This window comes from Ranitomeya imitator, chromosome 4 (assembly GCF_032444005.1).
Source record: "Ranitomeya imitator isolate aRanImi1 chromosome 4, aRanImi1.pri, whole genome shotgun sequence".
NCBI lineage: Eukaryota > Metazoa > Chordata > Amphibia > Anura > Dendrobatidae > Ranitomeya > Ranitomeya imitator.
The window spans coordinates 27,853,067-27,863,865 of record NC_091285.1 but is presented as its reverse complement, the minus strand read 5'-3'; the positions used below and the strand labels follow the sequence as shown (position 1 = coordinate 27,863,865).

Below are 10,799 nucleotides of genomic sequence, written 5' to 3'. Positions count from 1 at the left end.
AGAATCCTCCAAAAGAAAAGGAAGAAGCAATATTTAATAATGTAATCACCCACCACCACTGCAGAACTACAACATTGATGATAGCCTCCTCTAGGACTAGAAGTGATGACATCCCAACCACCAATCAACTAACTTTGAAGTAAGTCGGGTGGACAGTGGTCGGAAAGTCATCACTTCCGGTGTGATGACATCCTGTTCCGTTAGTCACCTCATAAGTCAGGTTATGTCATCGCTTCCAGTCCATGATAACGGTTCTCTTTGTTGACTTTTGTTGATGGATCCCAAAATGTTCAACAAGATCTGCTAACAATCTAATATCTGTGTGGACCAGGGAATAGTCTCTGAAGTCTTTGAGTTTAAAAACCATTAGTTCTTTAAGCAGAAACCGCTTGAGGAAATTCTCCTGTTTTTGGGAGAGTTTTTTTTTTTAAAGAAATGACTGATCCATTTTTCTGGTGTTTTCCATTCGGAAGATGCTCGGTACTTTACAATACAAGCCAAAAGGATCCCCCAAATGTTTTTTGGAGCTTTTTGCTATCATCTTTACATAAAAAAAACTAGTGGTTTCTTCATTGCTCTATAGAGTGGAAAAAAATGACTAGAAAACATCAGTAAAAGACGTCACAAAAACATTGGGAAACCCCTCCAGAAAAATACTCAGGAAATGACCAAAGAAACTACACAAAAACTTGTCGTGTTAGCCTGAGTTTAAAAGACGTCGTGTGCACATAGCCCTTAAAGAGATTTTTGTGTTCTTCGCTGTCTTTTGATCAGACAGTGCCTAGTTTGGAGAGGTTTCCTTTAGAATCCTCCTCAAGCTCATTCACTTTCTTCTCTTCCACCAGGAGTTTCTCAAAACTGATAACCCTCATATAAGAAACCAAAGTCAAAGCGGTTTCTTATTTGGAAGACTTTTCCAAGAGTTTTTGTAGCAGTTGTTATGGAATGCTTGCTCCAATAGAAGTCTCTGAAGAAACGCCTAGTTGGACTACAATCGGAGATTTCACATAGTGCGCCCTAGAAGAAACAAATATGAATATCTCTGCAATGGAGCGACGCAGTGCAAAACGGAAAACAGCTGCAGAATTTATGGAGATCTGGGATTTTTACAAGGTATTTAACTCATTTTTAAGGGGTTGTCTAGCTTTAAATGTTCATTTTCACCATTTTGAGGAACTCTGAGTTAATAGCGTGGTTCACTTTTCAGGATCCTCTTCTGGAGAGAGGTTGCAAAGGGCAACTCTTTTACTGGAGGACCTGCTTCGTCCTGCATTATACTGACAATCTATTGATGTCAATGGCCACTGTGTAACACTTATTTTCTCCTGTTGTGGTGCTGTAGTGAAGTTGAACAATTGCTGTTTGCTTCCATCATAGATTATATCTGATTTCTGGGAATCTCAGTAAGGAGGCACTTTGTGATTAGCGTAAGGACCTCATGCACATCAGACTCATGTCCACTGATATTGACGGATTCAGCCGACAGTCTAATGTGAATGTGAGCTCTGGCCAACTGATGGCCGGGAGAGATGCTCATCGCGCAAGTCGAATTTCGAACTGCCTATCACATTGTTCTCCTTGAGATCACATCGGCCGGTGCCTTTCTCATGGAGAACACAGGAGCGCTCAGCCGAGCAAGCACTCCATTTTATGGGAGAGTTGACTGAGATGGCTTTCGGTCGATCGGCCAAAACATCATTTGGCCAACAGCCATCTGATGTGTATGGCCATGGTCAAGACATCCAATCAGGGATTGTCCATAGCAGGGAAATCCTTTAATTTCCCCACCCAACACAATGTAATAATTTTTTAGGACATCATAAGAATTTGGCCCCATATCTTTCTATGTAAGCTGTACCGTAATTAGACTTGTTCGAATTCTGAATCTTTTAGCTTAAGTGTACTAACAGGAGTGATTGTTGGCCAGACATCTCTCTCGGAGAACTTGATCATCCACTGAGGTCTATTGTTCTGTCCTCTGATAACCTAAGTAGATGCAGAAAACCTTTTCTTTCAATACTTCTCACTGCTTGTTGTGCATTTCCCATGGATACTACGAGGGAAATGGCATGAAACACCTGAGCAAATAACACAACACCCTAAAACAAGCAGAGGCAGATATACATCTTTCACATCTCCTCTCCAGCTCACGGAGAACATCCAGGATGTGACCGAGCTCAGGATGAGTTTTAAAGAGAACCTGGTCATATTTGATATTCACGCTGGATTGCCTTTTCCTTTTGTCCAGCGTCTCGTCAGCTGCTGTCTACTGCACAAAGTAAACTAGGAAACCAGTACATATATGTGCCTCCATTAGCCATAAGGCAACATAGAGTGAGCCATAAGGTCCTTTAGATATTGGAGGGGGTCAAAAAGGCCAACAAGTTTTGATAGATAAAAAATAAAAGCAATGATAAGCTCTCTATGAGATATATTGGTAAATAGATAGACTTTAGAACAGACTTGCCAACTTTTGCGGCCTAACCTCTTTTTAGGACCACACCAATGTACACGCCCCTTTCCTACGTTACCCTGCCACTTGCAGTCCTGTGTAACACCACATATAACATATCCATAGCTGTCCGAGAACAGATAATGTACGTTACCTGCAGCATCGGTGATGTCGTAGTTGTTCATTTTACTTTTTTTTTCTCCACCCGCGCCACACCGTTATCACAACTTCTTCCATTCATGAATGATCTCTGCGGAATGTAACACATTATAAGACACCTATCCATTACTAATCCTATAGTTGTATTGAAAATAAAGACACAGCCAGAATAAAGTCCTATATTTGAAATAAAAATAAAACACATTTTTCCATTTTTATTTTAAAATAACACAGTTATACTTATCTAACACCCATTCCATTGAAGCCCTCAATATCCATGGTCCTTTACCAGCTTGAGAATACCAGCACCCAGCTGTCTGCTTTAGCTTGGCTGGTTGTCAAAAATGGAGAACCCCACGCTGTTTTTTTTAATTTTTTTACTTGAAATACCGTAATTAAAAAAACAGCATGGGGACCCCTCTATTCTTGATAACCAGCCTTGCTAACGCTGACAGCTGAGGGTTGCAGCCCCCAGCTGTAAGTTTTGCCTGGCTGGTTATCAAAAATACAATGGAACACACGTCGGATTATTTATAGTGCGGGCCGCAGCTGATGAATACTCCTATCAGCTGCTCTTCATCTCACTATTATTAGCGGCAGCAGGTATAGGATGATGGGAGTAATAGCCCCATCAGCAGCCACTTGATCTCGCTGTTATCACTTGAATACAACTCTCAATAGTCTCCCCTGCTCGCGCTGAGCATCAGCAGAGCAGGGGAGAATTATGAGAGCCGTCTCCAGCACCCAACACTGGGGAACAGTACATCTGTACCGCTGCTTCCCTGGTGCCGGTACGTGTGGTACTGATGTGTCACACGGGTGGCACATGGTTGCCACACGTATGCCACAAGTATCACACGGATGGACACACGGGCACGGATATCTCTGGTACTGTTTTTTACGGTACTGGAAATATCAGGACGTGGGAAATGAGACACGCTACATAGGTATGAGCGATGGATATTAGATAAATTAGGTAGATAGATATGAGAGATAGATGAATTGATAGATATGAGGCAGATCGTTTACTCCATAGACTTTGACCAAATCTTTGCTCTGTGCATGTGGTGAAATATGTGTATAAATATATCTATATGTGTGTAGGGACATATGTCTAGGGTTATATGTGTGAGTAGTGATAATGTAACATCTGTCCTGAAGGCAAGTCGCACCTAGGTGTTAATAGGTACTTCCTTGGGACTAGTAGAAATTCTGTCTCCATATCCCACCAGGAGGTCTGGCTAAGGCCAAGAAGAAAGGAACACTTGACACCCCCTAGTGCTTGGAGGGGAGATGCTAATTGCGGCTTGAGGGTTAGCTATCCCTGGGAACCATCTCACAAGTGTCTCCACAGAGAAATAATATATAGTCATTAGTAGAGCGGTCGTGGCCCAATCAAACAGACCGCAATTATGATATTAACCTGGGAGGCCGGTCTAGAAACCTGACCTCAGACCAAACTTATAAATTTAGGCTGCAGACAGAGAATTGTGTTCACATATGAGGGCAGCCTGGGAAGCTGATGTGTTCCACCAACTCCATTCACCCCCCCCCCCCCCCCCCAGGGAGCAGAAGCAACTACCAGTTAGATGATTTCTGTAAGTTTTCTCCTGTTTATTTTGATACTGTTTTGCATAAGTTGTATGTCTTTATTATCATATTTTTATACCTTTTCTTATTGTAAGCACTGACCCTTTTGTTATTAAAGTATAAAACTTTAACAATTTGAACCTTGAATATTCTAAAGAATTCATAGCCTAAAGTGTGTGAGCCTTATGAGTGATAGACATATTTTGATTAGTTATTTCTGGGACTCATCGCCCATGTATTCGGTGAGTGGTGGCAGCGCGTATGAGCGGGTGTGTGGCCTGGGTCAGTGTGTGATTTATGCTCCCATTAAAGCATAGGACAGAGGCTGAATGCTGGACTGAGAGTGGGGAGATAGATTAACCCTTGCAGGCACAACCCCAAGTCACGTGCGAGAGCAGACACGTGACGAATTAGTGACACCACGGAGTAGAGATCCTTGACAGAGCACATAACCGTATTTCTGCCCTGTGTCATATTTCTCATCCTGCCTTGTAAGATCAGGGAAGCTTTTCCAAATAATGGATGGATTCTCTTTTATTGTTCCATTACAGCAACAACAACAAAAATGATCCTCCTTAATTAAATGGATCTATCATATAATGATCACAAATGGCGCCAAACGGACCCCTTTGATTGTATTGGAGTAAATTTGCTGTTGGTTTAGGTGCACCATCACTTTAATAAAGAAAAAGATAGAGCCGCATCCTGCACTCTTTCTCCCATCAAAAATGACGGAATTTGTGATGGATTCTTCTATTGAAAGCTCCAACGCAAGTGCGAACTTTTCATGCAAAGCCATAGAGTGAGGAGACCACCGTCTGGGTTCTTGTATCTATGAGTCAGAACATAGAACCTCTAACTATTAATGGCTCTTATTCTGAAGAAACTAATTGATATGCTTATGTATATATATTTCAAATTTAATTGGCTGCTACAGGGGGATTTAGCCGCCAACAGCAATATTCCCTAGTTATATTAATTGTTTTCACAGGTGCTGGACTTTTGACCATTAGACAATCTGAGACTAGACAACCAGTTAATATTTGCTATTTTTTTTAATTAAATCATTCAGACAACATAATAAAATTTTTAATATTTATTAAAGGAGTTGTCCTTTTTTGGGTGACATATTTTTCTTAAATGCTTTTTTTTTTTAAGTTTTTGTAATTGGGTTTCATTACACATTTCGCACCTTTTTGCCTTCTATAGCCTCTGCGGAACGAGTTAACTGACTTTTTTCTGAACATAGGCAACATCAAAGTTAAATGTTCAGGAAAACTGTTAGTAAAAGCAAAAAAACTGCAAAAACTTTGAGTGAAGCTTTAAAAGTTTTCACGTTAGAAGAATATGCATTCTCTGAAGAAATGCATGGCCAGTAAGTCTCTTCACTCTGACATGCCAGGCTTGGCTTGTCTCTCTCCACAAGGAGAAATCTTATTCCTTAAGATCCCAGATGTTAGAGAAAGATGTCAACCTTTAAAAGATAAAAACTACAGTATATTTTATTTTTGGAGGGGGGGTTAAAAACGAAGTAATTTTTCAGAAAATTACCTGTTTTTGAACATTTCGATTCGACACCCTAAAGTTGACCCTTAAACCACCCGGGATTTTACATACAAAATAGGATCCATTGGGCGAATAGAAAACAAATATATACAGAAAACTCTTGAGGATTCCTATTCATAGGCTCGAATCTTAATTAGGATTCCTCTGTCCATTATGTCCCAGAAGATGCAGCGCACAAGATGATGAAGCGAGCGCCGCTCCGGCAGCTCAGAGAATGCTTTAATCTGAATGGTGCGGCATGATATATTGTTCACTTCATTCAGCCGCTGTTTGCCGCCTGAAAGGGCCTAAAAGCCGAATAGAGGAGTGAAAGGGTTAAGGAGAATCGTTGCCATCTTTTCAATGTATTTTAATGTACAATAAACTATCTCAGGGTCATTATGAGAGAAAGGCACAATCATGGAGGCATGGGGTCAGACGGGGGAAAATAAAGGGGCGAGGAGGACTCTTCACAGGGGGAGAAAAAAAAAGAAAAAAGTGTCGAGGATTCTTTAAAAGGAAAGTTGTTATATTGTGAAGGAGTGATTTGTGTTACGCACATTGACGAACACACACCAAGACAAGTGTGTCTAGGTGTAAAGGGGGATTCTCAAGCCGCGAAATCGCAAAGTCTCCCACCGAGGATTTTGGTCCTTTTTTTGTGGAGGGGTTAGGAAATTTTTTTTTAGAGTTTTCGTTCGTTTCCAAAGATAATTATTCCTCTGGTCGCTTAGATGAGAACAAGACGAGCTGTTCGGATAGTAGAAGTAATTGGCTTTGGATGTGTTTGGAAGAAACCGGATAACTCCAGAATTGCTATGAGATTTGTTAAGAAAACATTTAAAACTTTACAGGGGTCACATACCCCACAGTGAGTAAATAGTCATAGTACATGTAAATAACATAGGGTAATTAGTTATCAGTATTTTTTATCAAAATGGTATAAAATCCATCCCACCGCGACAAGGTGTACCCAATCGGGAAGGTCTAATCCTGTCTCTAGTATTAAAACCTTTGTGTCAATGTGAATAAGGGCAGAGCAGGATACAGGCCCGACTGTTCAGATCCCTGCCCATGGGAAGCTAGATAGATGACATTCCCATCTCAGGAAGGAGGAGCTACACCACTTTTTGTACAGAGTACAAGAAACTACAGGAAAACCAAAGAAATGAGCCGGAACATTTTTTTTTTATACCAATCCCAGTCCTTGGGAAATAAATAAAAAGTTTAACCATTGAACAATCCCTTAAATTAGGGGTGTAATGATGTATTCAAAAAGTGGCTACCCAGGGTAGGAAGTCAAGTGTTTCTAAGTAGCATGAGGTCTCTTAACCTTTCAATATATTTATTTATTTTATTATTATATTTTGTTACATGATTTTATTTTTAAAAACTGTATTTCATTATTTTTTTTATTTTAATTTTTTACATTTTTTTGTTTCACCATCCTGGTGTTTTTCTTCATGCACTAGTATATATATTAACCTATTTTCTAATTTGATTATTTTTTTAATATCAGTCTCAGTATTATTATTTTTAGCCAATGAAAAATCCCCTTGAATGGGGGTGGAATGATTTTACTCAAAAAGAGGTCACCCAGACAAGAAGAAAAGTGTTTTGAAGTAACATGATCTCTCTTAACCTTTCAATTTATTTAGTTATTTATTTTATTACATTTTATTACAAGATTTCATTTTTAAAAATTGTACTTATTTAATTCATTTTTCTTGATGAACTGGTATATAGTGCAGTAACCTATTTTCTAATTTTTCTTCTATTTTTCTATTTCCTAACTTTTGTTTTTTATTATTTTCTATTTTTTTTTCTTTTTTTCTATTTACTAATTTTTCTTTTTTATTATTTTCTATTTTTTTTTCTTCTATTTACTAATTTTTCCTTTTTTTTTTTTAATTATTTTCTATTTTTTCTTTTTTTCTGTTTTCTAATTTTTTCTTTTTTTTTCTATTTCCTAATTTTTGTTTTTTATTATTTTCTGTTTTTTCTTTTTTTTCTATTTCCTAATTTTTCTTTTTTTAATTATTTTCTATTTTTTCTGTTTTCTAATTTTTCTTTTATTTTTTCTACTCCTCTAATTCGCCCTTTTCCGTTTCCTCCACGGCTTCTGTTTTCAGCTTGGTCTCTAGCAGTCCACTTTTCACTTTCTCTCTTTTTTTTTTCTTTCTTAATTGGAGTCCTTTCTTCAACTTCTGATAAAAAAAAAAAAAAGAAAGCTTCACATTTTCTTCTTTTCATCTCCTTCCCTAAATTGCAACTGCACCAATTTTGCATCCCCCTCGGTTTCGTTAAATCTTAACTGCAGTCCCAGCAGCTGTGATACGGAAATCTAAATGAATGGAGAATGCTAATAAGGTTCCTTTTTTTTTTTCAGAAAGTGGTAAAAAGCTCTGATTAAATGAAAAAAAAAAACCCTATTACCCAAATCTTCAACAATAGAATGAGAATCCATGTGTCCTTGAGAATTTTCTTTTCACGCGTACAGTGCTCTGGGCGAGGACTTGGAAACTCACGTATAGTTGGGACGTTCATGAGAAATCAGGTAATGCAAAAATGTACAGCTGTCAACTCAAAAGTAATGAGTTGTGGGGTCTCTTTTTATGGTGCCCACCCATAGGTCACAATAAAAGAGAAAGCGAATAGAAAAGAGACCAGAAAGCGCCGGGTCAGTTGACCAAGCAGCTTTGCATTTTTTAACTATATAAATTTTGTAAAATGAAAAATTTAAAAAAAAAAAACCTTTTCGATTTCAAGTGGGTTGCCTGTCCTCTTTGAAGTAGTCTTTTTAACATCAGAAAAGGACTTGTCCCGAAATGTTACCGTATTTTCTAACTTTTTACGGCTCTTTGATAGGCGGCCACAACGCTTTGAACAACGTGGAAACCTGAGCTGCTTACAAATGAACATGGAGAGCTAGTGGGGTAAACACAGGGCTGCAAGGGCAAAGATAGACAGTCTGCCCAACACTAAAGATGTATTTCATACTCGTTAGTAGGTGCACCTGCTGAGACCTCCAGCTATCGGCTGCAATCTGTGGCAGTAAGTGTTCAGTTTTCCTACAGCACTCCCAGAGGGGGAAATTGGCATTACATCAATCAACAATTTGTGGAAGCCAGGGAAAAGATAGGCTCTCTCTATACTCTACCCCTGGGCTTCCTAAGGCTAGACTTCTTCATTGACATAGCAAGTAGCCCATGTGTTCCTGTTTCCATAATTGTTCTCTTGTGTCTACAAGACTGGGGAGTTCCACCACTCCTCTTGGGCTATCTGCACAAAAGCTGTTCTACTCTGTATGCACACATGGATTTTTCCTCTCTGAACCCTGTTCACACAGGTTATATACAGATGATCAGGTTTTTAAATACATCAGATAGGGATTGCATACATTAGTTAGGACTGCTCTGATAAGGGTATACCGTGAAGATTGGTAGAGCAGCTTAGTATACATTTTTTGCAAAAAACGTATCAACCAAATACCCTGTTTTTTACATCTTTTACTAGCACTTGCGGATTACTGCAACATTTTTTCAAACTGAGTGTTTTTGGTTTCACTATTCTCTTTTGTGTCTTCATTGACATACTAGTGTAGTACAGTAATAGCCAAAAGTGTTAGCACCCTTGAAATTGGTCCAAAAAAATGAAGCATTTCTCCTAGAAAATTAGTACAATTACACATGTTTTGTTACACAGGTTTATTTTTTGTGTGTATTGGAACAACACTAAAAAAATGAGAAAAAGGCAAATTGGACATACTTTCGCAGAAAACCCCCACCTTTCCAAAATTGTGGGTAAACAACTTTGCTTTCAAGCATGTGATGCTCGTTCATACTCACCTGTGGAAAGTAACAGGTGTAGGCAATATGAAAATCACACCTGAAACCAGATGAAAAGGAGAGAAGTTGACTCACTCTTGCATTGTATGTCTGTGTGGGCCTCACTAAGCATGGAGAACAGAAAGAGGAGAAGAGAACTGTCTGAGGACTTGAGAACCAAAATTGTTAAACAATGTCAACCATCTCAAGGTTACAAGTCCATCTCCAGAGATCTTGAAGTTCCTTTTATCCACGGTATAATCAAGAAGTTTAGAACCCATGGCACTGTAGCTAATCTCCCTGGATGTGGGCGGCAGAGAAATAATGATGAAAGGTTGCAATACAGAATAGTCCGGATGGTGGATAAGCAGCTCCAATCAAGTTCCAAAGAAATTCAAGCCGTCGTGCAGGCTCAGGGTGCATCAGTGTCAGTGCGAACTATTCGTCAACATTTGATTGAAATTAAACACTATCACAGGAGACCCAGGAGGAACTAACTGCTTACACAGAGGCATAAAAAAGCTAGACTGCAGTTTGCCAGAATGTACGTAAGAAAAAAATCCTCCCTTCAAAGCATCTTGTGGACAGATGAGACCAAGATAGAGCTTTTTGGTAAAGCACATCATTCTACTGTTTACCGAAAACAGAATGAGGCCTACAAATAAAAGAACACAGGAGCTCCTGGATCAAGTGCGATGGGCTCCTAGTCTTTGATCTCTCCTTGACTGATTATATATATATTTGTATTATACTTACTTTTGATGTTCATTTATTTGCTTTACATGTAATATCCTATAAATGGCTTATTTGGAGTAGTTTGTTAACTGCTTTGACCATACATTCTATTTTTGAGAATACTGTTTAATTAAATCATATACTCAGTCTGTATACCAACTTTGGTCTTTTTTATTGTACAAGGAAATTTATTTTATTTATTGTACAAGGAAATATGGCTGGTTGCTGTAGGAAAAAAATCCTAACTTGCCCCGCTCCCTCAATGAAGCCAGAATCAACCTACTCTTAGGCTGACCATGCGGAAAAGATGGCTGTCATCTCAGCCGAGTCTCACACATACACCGGAGCACAACTGTATTCTCTATGAGAAAGCCGTCATCAGACATGGTCATACATTTGTTCCACCATGATATTCGTTCTCTAAGGATTTGCCGGGAAATAAAATCAGAGCTCTACTTGGCTATGTTTAGCAATTCCATAGAGAATGGAGA

The 10,799-nt window shown here is 38.8% G+C and overlaps 1 protein-coding gene across 2 annotated transcripts in view; it reads left to right on the top strand.

Annotated features, from left to right (window-relative positions):
- Positions 1-10,799, top strand: part of CCND2 (cyclin D2) — a 691,175-nt gene that overhangs the window by 339,965 nt on the left and 340,411 nt on the right. The window contains exon 1 of one of the 2 annotated variants that reach the window (XM_069763434.1): positions 8,141-8,303. The exons of the other annotated variant lie outside the window; for it this stretch is intronic. The gene's annotated coding sequence lies outside the window, so the exon portion shown is untranslated. Of the gene's footprint in view, positions 1-8,140; positions 8,304-10,799 lie in introns of those variants that run through there. 2 annotated transcript variants of the gene reach the window in all.